The sequence below is a fragment of the Notolepis coatsorum genome (assembly GCF_963971535.1).
Source record: "Notolepis coatsorum genome assembly, chromosome: 2".
In the NCBI taxonomy this organism is placed as follows: Eukaryota; Metazoa; Chordata; class Actinopteri; order Aulopiformes; family Paralepididae; genus Notolepis; species Notolepis coatsorum.
This window is the reverse complement of record NC_140166.1, coordinates 17,230,916-17,239,985: the sequence shown is the minus strand read 5'-3', so window position 1 is coordinate 17,239,985 and position 9,070 is coordinate 17,230,916. Positions and strand designations below refer to the sequence as shown.

Below are 9,070 nucleotides of genomic sequence, written 5' to 3'. Positions count from 1 at the left end.
AATTGTACCTAAAATTGTACCTCATCCCATTTCTGCTTTGCACTAGATAGTACTGTACATTAGTACACTGCATAGTATTGTGTATTGTATATTATATGGTAACTCAGAACATTGTACATATGTCTATACCGAACAACTGTGACCTCATTCTCCTTCTAAATTCATGCTATATTATGTTATTATGTTATTTGATACTATCTTGTCTAGCACAGTCTCTGGAGCGTAACAGTAAGAAGCATTTTGTATGAAAGTATTCTGTACTTCTGTATGACAACTATTAAAGAACTTGAACTTGAACTTGAGAACTTGAAAGTGGGAAATTATTTCAACATAATCTTTTTATGGAGTTTTTCAATTTAGTCCCCTAATAAGAGTATAATACTTTAGTTTTCAGACACAAGGGTTAAATAACAATGGCATAGGATTTGAATTTAAACACAGTGGAGCTTAGATGATCTACAGTTGTCCACGACTTATCCTCCAAGGCATCTGCTATATAATAATCTTCAGATTTACTTAAGTGTTATTAGTAGGTTACAGCAGTAAGCATTAGTTTGCTCAGTCAATTATGGCCAATTCGTTTTATATTGTTTAATACAGTTAAATAAATAGATAAATGAAAAGCAATTTTTTTTGGATTCCCCCCCCCCCCCCCCCCCCCCCCACTGTACCGAAAATAATACCGACCCGTGTCTTCAAAACCGAGGTACGTACCGAACCGTGGATTTTGTGTACCGTTACACCCCTAATGTTTCTATAACTCTCTCCCATATAACTCTCTCCCATACCCTTAACACCAACCGCTGAAGTGCCCTTGAGCAAGGCACTAAACCCCCAACTGCTCCAGTGGAGTTGCTCAGTGGCCAACAGTGTCAGACTGTGGTTGTACTGGGGCCTAACAAAATTAATAGTTGGTTTCAGGTTGGTTGTCAGTTTGGCCATGGGTAGGTAGGGAATTCATTTTATTTTATTTTTTAATTTTATTCTTTCCCACGGCGACTATGGATAGGGAATTTCTTTATTTAATTAAAATGTTCACAACAACATGGATGCATGTACTCTGCCAGCATGTTTAATATCCATAATACTAAATGTTTGACTAAGATTTCTATGAAACTTTATTAAAAAAAAAAAAAAAAAAAAACGTTTTTTTTTTTTTTTTTATAATTTTTTCTAAAAACTCATAAAATATATTGGGTCGCACCTAAATCGGCAGGGTCGGTCGGCAACCTGAAACCAACTATTAATTTTGTTAGGCCTGGGCAGCTCCCAGGTGTGAATGGAACTCTGTGAATGTGAAGCAGGGCGTAGCTGAAAAAGAGCATCTGTGCTCAGCGAACCTACCCTGGGTAAATAAAGGTTAAAATTAAAAATAAAAAAAATAAACACTGCAAGAACAGGCTGAAGCAGCATGTCATTCAAGTAGATGCCGTCCATGGAAGAACAGTGTCCAGGGTAATTCCTTGTACTGTATGAACCAGGGAAACAGTGTGCTGGGGTACCCCAAGTTTGACTCTGGTTCGCTTGACAATTAAGTTTGGGTCACTTTGGTTCCAAGAACAGGCTGAAGCAGCATGTCATTCAAGTAGATGCCGTCCATGGAAGAACAGTGTCCATCAGGGTAATTCCTTGTACTGTATGAACCAGGGAAACAGTGTGTGCTGTGCTGTGCTGGGGTACCCTAAGTTTGACTCTGGTTCGCTTGACTTAAGTTTGGGTCACTTCGGTTCCTTGAGATGCCTCCCTCCCGGTCTGGCGCATAACGAAGCCACTTCTTGACAGTTTCGCTGTAGTCCTGGTCGGTCAGCTTGGGGTCAAACTGTCGAGCAGCAGCTGATAGACACAAAAATAAAAAAGGGAGGAAGAGAGGTGGGTGAGATGATGTACGATGATAAGAGCACCCCTCACTTCACACGAGTGCGATTTTTTTTAATCACTCAATTACTCACTCTGTAGGTCTACAGTAACAAGCTACAGTCAGCATCCAGTTAGACTGGACAGGAAAGAGAATTAAGCAATCGCCTAGCCTGACACCATCTAGGCAATACAATGTGTATCCATGCACCTCTAAAGCTCAATTACGTTGTCCATTTCTTATAGGTTGCACTTTCATCACTTTATTCCAACATAACACTTTTTTTTTAAGTTTTTGCAACAGCATAATTATATTCTGAATCACCAGCATCACCACCTCACTACCTAAACTTAACCTATGAAGTAGTTTGCAGGGGAGGAAGCTCACCAAACATGCAGGCTTGTAGTGTGGTGTGCTTGAATGGCTTCTTGCTTTCTGAACAACGCTTGTCTTTCTTTCCAGCCCAGTTGAACCCACTGGCCAGGGCGTTGGTCATAGCAGTTTTCAACATCAGTCTGATCAGGTTCTCTGAATTGGTGCCTCCTACCAAAGCCAGGCGAGAAATCTAAATCAGAGAGAAGAAAATGAAGGCCCTGCGTTAGAAACAGCATAACGTTTATTTTATGAACACAGAGCAACCAACTTGTTTATACACACACTTTATGCATGCACTGATATTCCAGCCCATGCCAGTCATTAGGTTTAACCACATTAACCCTCCTGTCCATATGTAAACGGTATATTTGAACAATTTCAAAACGTTTCATAAATAGCAGATATACAAGCTCTAACACGTTTTGAACTAGAAAGTGCTAAACACATTTTTCCCCTGAACAAGACCACACTGAAACGATCTACATTTTATAAATGAATGCAGTTCAATAAATTACCATCTTTTGACGGACTGATTGCTCCATCAGTAATGATTCTGCCTCATTGAAGTCTTGTTCACTGGCGATTGGCAGCTGGAAGGGGAGCATAGTGGTTGTGGTGGCCACCCCGTGTCCCCTGGTCCCACCAGATATGTTGCCCTCAGCCAACTCGGTCTTGATGAACTGCACATCTCTCGATAGATCCTTCACCACGACAAGTAATTCAGCCAGCATTGAATTATTCTTCTGGATGGTAAGGTCTTCAGAAGAAGAGTTAAAATCATTAAGTGAGAAATAAAAATAAGCAGCAAATCACACGAGGAATTACACCATGTCCAATAGACTTGCCTTTCAGAAGCTGCCCGTCATCGCCGGCCATCTGTCTACGCTGTGAAACACCAGATTGCCCTGAGCTGTGTCCTGACATCGCTGTAGAAACAAAATCATAGTTATATATTTCACTAGTTTGACTGCATTGGATCAAACTGGTGGTAGTTCCCTCTAAAATGGCATACCATTTTGTGCATGTTGTGAGAGACCAGGGGGACTGTAGTATTGCCCCGAGCTGCATCCCGACATCCCTGTAGAAACAAATCATTATATTTAAAAATACAAAATCTGACTTGTCAGTCAAATTAACATACATGTCATAATCACTAACACTGGTTCCTGACAGGCAGCAAGCGAGCGAACTGGAGACGAAATCGCACACGACACTGTCCTGATATGACGCAGCGCGTGTCCGAGTGTGTGTTACCTGGATTCTCGACCAATAAAAAGTGTTTAGGGGCGGGACTCGGCCGCGTAATCGCTCAACTAGAGACACAGCGAGCGAATATTTGAGGGGTGAACGACATCGCTGCTCAGTTCACTGTCGCTCGCGGCAGGTCAGGATAGTCTGATTGAAACGAATACATTTTAATCACTTTTTCTCGCTCGCTCGCGTCGCTCTATGTCAGGAAGGGGTGTAAGGAGTTGTATCCCCGTCTCTCAAAACACTGTTACTGAAAGAGTACAGTATCATACCACTACTTGCACTTTGTCGATCTTGCAGCTGCTGGACATGTGAGGCCTGCTGCTGCTGGTGATACTGAACAATATCAAATCCTGGCATCTCGGCTGAAACACAGTAGGAAATACACAAAGTTATTAGCAAATGACGCTATTGTAATCCCCCATGTGAGAAAATGTTTGATTTCCATTCAGCTGATTTCACGTGCACTGCCAAATACTACTTTAATAAAAATATCAAAGACAATGCGAGACAATACAGATATTTTAAACATGCCAGAATATTATGTTATGAGATTGCTTGATAACTCACCATTATGTTGAGTTAGCGATTGCCGGTAGTTGCTAGTAACCAGATCTACAAAGGGGAAATGTAAAATAAGTTGCGACTCAAACATGGTGGAAATTGTGCTCAATATAAAAGCATTATGTACAACTACACATTTTTATTGTGACATTGCTTGCAAGTTGTGAAGGCTTTGAATTTTTGTAGTGGGCTGGCATGCACATTGTAAACATGTATTCTGTTGCATGCATGATGCCAGCGACCTGCCAGCAAGCTCCTCACAAGAACACAGATATGGGTTCACTTACTGTTATTTGGATCAGGAGTCTGCAACGAATCTAAATAGCTGTAGATCATGCCACCATCCAAAGAATCTAAAAAAGGTAAGCCAGGGTGAGAATTGAAGATGCTACAAATCATGTTTAAACAGTCATCTAGTTGGCATTTTAACATGCATAGCAACATACCATTCATTGTAGGCTCTTGGCCAACAACTGGAGGGTTGACGGATCTTAGCGCCTTACGAGACCGGCTCGATTTTGGAGTCTGTCCTACAACATATTTTAGTTGGCATGTTATTCACAATGTATATATTTTGGGCCAACTATAGAATAACTGCAAGAAATGCAGAAGTCCAATCAAATTAAAATGCTCAATTTGTCGGTACATGGTCAGACTAATTTGTTTAACTGTTTATTATTATTATTATTATTATTATTAACTGTAGCCATTTCCAAAGTGCCTATATAAAATAAATGCATTGCATCAATACCTGGGAAATCAGGTGCTTTGGCAAAACGTTTTCTTTTGGCGTCGCCACTCGAGTCAGAGTCCGAGTGCACATACTGCTGATTTGGCCTAAAAAAAAGTATATATATACACACATATAAATAAATGTAGTTATGATACTACGTTTATTAGTCAAGGCTAAAGTCTGAATACATAGGCCCTCAGGCCACTGTGTGTTATCCTTTTAGCACTACTTGCAACTACAACAGCAGTGCCATTATTTACAACACCCTAGGGAGAGTTGTCCCTTTAACAAAGTGAACACTGTACCTGGATCTTCTTTTCTGGCGGAGATCTCCTTCGTCCTCAGATTCAATTTCAGAGGTTGGACACATAGTTGAGGTGTACTTGGTCTCTCGTTTTCTGGCCTCATCATGGGTCTCTGGAAAGAGCAGAGAGAAAATGACAATTAACATATCTGCAGTCCAGTGTTTAACGAAAAAATATATGTACCTGGACAGGAAAGAGAATTAAGCAATCGCCTAGCCTGACACCATCTAGGCAATACAATGTGTATCCATGCACTTCTAGATCTATCACAGTGTTTAGAGGGTCTATCACACCCTCTAAACACTGCTAGACCCTCTAAACACTGTGACAGACCCTCTAAACACTGTGACAGACCCTCTAAACACTGTGACAGACTCGACAAACACTGTGACACCTCTAAACACTGATAGATCTATCAGTATTTAGAGGGTGTGATAGACCCTCTAAACACTGTAATAGACCCTCTAAACACTGATAGACCCTCTAAACACTGTGATAGACCCTCTAAACACTGTGACAGACCCTCTAAACACTGATAGACCCTCTAAAGACTGTGATAGACCCGACAAACACTGTGATAGACCCGACAAACACTGATAGACCCTCTAAAGACTGTGATAGACCCGACAAACACTGTGATAGACCCGACAAACACTGATAGACCCTCTAAACACTGATAGACCCTCTAAACACTGTGATAGACCCGACAAACACTGTGATAGATCTATCACAGTGTTTAGAGGGTCTATCACAGTGTTTGTCGGGTCTATCACAATGTTTGTAGGGTCTATCACAGTGTTTAGAGGGTCTGTCACAGTGTTTAGAGGGTCTGTCACAGTGTTTATAGGGTCTATCAGTGTTTAGAGGGTCTGTCACAGTGTTTAGAGGGTCTATCAGTGTTTAGAGGGTCTGTCACAGTGTTTAGAGGGTCTGATACAGTGTTTAGAGGGTCTGTCACAGTGTTTAGAGGGTCTATCAGTGTTTAGAGGGTGTGATAGACCCTCTAAACACTGTGATAGACCCTCTAAACACTGATAGACCCTCTAAACACTGTGATAGACCCTCTAAACACTGTGACAGACCCTCTAAACACTGATAGACCCTCTAAAGACTGTGATAGACCCGACAAACACTGTGATAGACCCTCTAAACACTGTGATAGACCCTCTAAACACTGATAGACCCTCAAAACACTGTGATAGACACGACAAACACTGTGATAGATCTATCACAGTGTTTAGAGGGTCTATCACAGTGTTTGTCGGGTCTATCACAGTGTTTGTCGGGTCTATCACAGTGTTTAGAGGGTCTGTCACAGTGTTTAGAGGGTCTATCACAGTGTTTAGAGGGTCTATCACAGTGTTTAGAGGGTCTATCATAGTGTTTAGAGGGTCTATCAGTGTTTAGAGGGTCTGTCACAGTGTTTAGAGGGTCTGTCCCAGTGTTTAGAGGGTCTATCAGTGTTTAGAGGGTGTGATAGACCCTCTAAACACTGTAATAGACCCTACCAACACTGTGATAGACCCTACAAACACTGTGATAGACCCTCTAAACACTGTGATAGACCCTCTAAACACTGTGATAGATCTATCACAGTGTTTACAGTGTTTGTCGGGTCTATCACAGTGTTTAGAGGGTTTGTAATCACTCGTTTAGCATTTCAAATATTTTAATATTTAAATAAATAAAACGTACATCAACTCCGAGCAGCAGTTTCTCTGTAGGCTCCTTGAAGTACACCATAAGGAGTCTTCTTCGAAGCCTCTGGATCATATCTGGCCAGAACTTCCCTGATCTCCGGGTTGTCCAGTTTCTGGCAGAACTGCAGGATGGTCCGTCCTCTCTGACCCAGGGCATCTTGGATCTTTTGAAGGGCATCGGTGTCTGTCAGGAGGCCAAAGTGGGAGAAACAATTAGATCTGAAATTAGTTTCAAAACGGTTGCACTGTGGGGAAAATTTTTAAGTACAGTAGATTACAGTAGATTATTATCTGTTCTTATGCATGCCTGGTGATACTAAATCCAAATTGAACTCAGGCATTTGAAAGATAATATATATATAAATGTGCGAATTGGCTATAATAAGGTCATTTATAAGCATCATATTCTATAATAATATTTCAAATTGCATTGGTCCGGATGGGAGAATTCAGTACTGCATCTACAGAACCTTCGGTTTAATCATCTTCCCTTTATTAATTTCCTTCGATTTTTTTTACACATGACCTCAAGAGGGGACTGAACGAGATCAGTGGCAGTTTTTAATGTTTGGTCATTATTAGCATGGTGTTATTCACTGTCAAAGATGCAAAGAAACATCATAATTCATATTCTCATTTGTTTCATCACAATTTAAGCAAGCCTAGTAATAGACACAATATTTCTGACAATGTGAATACATTCCCTGAGGTCCATAGATGTCCCTAGATACCAATAATATGCAAATGGACCTTTCGATTTTGATTACTATTATTGTGAAATAATAATTAAATGTGAAATATTGCTATGTTATTGTGAGATTACAAAATCTGATGTGATATTACAGAGAATTTTGATTACAGTATTTTATTGTGAAATAATAATTAAATTATGTGAAATCAAAGGATACTGTATGAATGTCACTGTAATATGACACTCATAGCAGAATTAGTTATCAATAACCTACCTGTATAAATGTTAAAAGTTGTTGCAAATATTTTTTTTCCCTCATAAATATACCACTATATACATTAATTTCTTATATTAGTTTTAAAATGACCATTTAACAGTTTAACAGTGCTCTGAAAATGCTCTGAGAACATGCGGTCATCACTGTTTTAAGCACAAACACATTAGGGAGGGAGGGAGAGAGACAGGCCCGGCCTGTATGCCTGCACCCTGGTTTACCATGACTTTTTAGCAAGCAAGGTAGCAGCAATGCTAAGCTAACTGATTGTGCCAGTGTATCCTGTTAAAGAATACATCATAAGCCACATTTTGAAACGTTACTGACGTTAGCCTACATAAAATGTATAACAGTATTAGGGATGCACGATATTGATTTTTTGACACCGATACCGATAAATTTATGCTCCTCAAGCCGATACCGATAACCGATATTTATTGTATTATAATATTTTTTTAACTGTATATATATATATATATATATATTTTTTTTTTAATCAAATTTTTTTTTTTTTTTTAGTATTTATAAGCTCCGACGTCATCGGTACTGCTATCGGTACTCGAGAAATTATGGAGGTTTTTTTTGAGGAATTTAAACGTCGCAAACTAATCTTGTTGGCCGTTGTCTATTATCTCTCCTGCCTCTGTCTCTGCCTGCTGCGAGCAGGCTCCCTCCCACACACACACACACTCACTCACACACACACACACACACACACACTCACTCACACGGGTGCTGCGCTGCCGACTCAGTACAGACAGCTCTGCTCTCATAATGGCGGAGAGAACGAAATGTTCAAAAGTCTGGGTCTATTTTACTAAAGTCGAGTGCAACAAGACATTTGCCAGTAATGTATAAGCGCTGGTACTTGTCAATGTGGCTGGCGGGGAGATAACGTTAGCTCCGAGTAGAGTAATGGCTGACAATCCGGAAGTAAATAAACGAACGAGAGCTTCTGATTGGTGGTAAGAAGAAGAGGTGGGTGCAAGCCGTGGGACGTAATTGGCAGATCGACTGTCTGTCTCCGAATGTAACGTGACTACGTCACAGCCAAGAAAGGGAGCACTCGATTTGTGAAAAACTCCCTGTTCCTAAACCACACGCTATCAGTTTTACCACAGTACTGGCAAAACGGGAGGAGGCTATAATAAAAACAAGCGCCCTTCATCCAAATCCACCCACACCGGATTTCTTTTAACCAAAAAATGTATTATATGTTATCGGAGCTATCAATAACGTTATCGAGTTTATCGGGATGACGTCATAATTGCTGATATCGGCCTTATCGTGCATCCCTAAACAGTATATGCAACAGGTGGAAA

The 9,070-nt window shown here is 40.4% G+C and overlaps 1 long non-coding RNA gene across 1 annotated transcript; it reads right to left on the bottom strand.

Moving 5' to 3' along the window:
• Positions 1-3,077: 3,077 nt before the first annotated feature.
• On the bottom strand, positions 3,078-3,823 carry LOC311223055. The gene is made up of 3 exons (XR_014619397.1): positions 3,754-3,823; positions 3,243-3,308; positions 3,078-3,156 (listed from the first exon to the last, which is right to left on the bottom strand). It is a non-coding gene; the product is annotated as an uncharacterized lncRNA (long non-coding RNA).
• Positions 3,824-9,070: the final 5,247 nt, after the last annotated feature.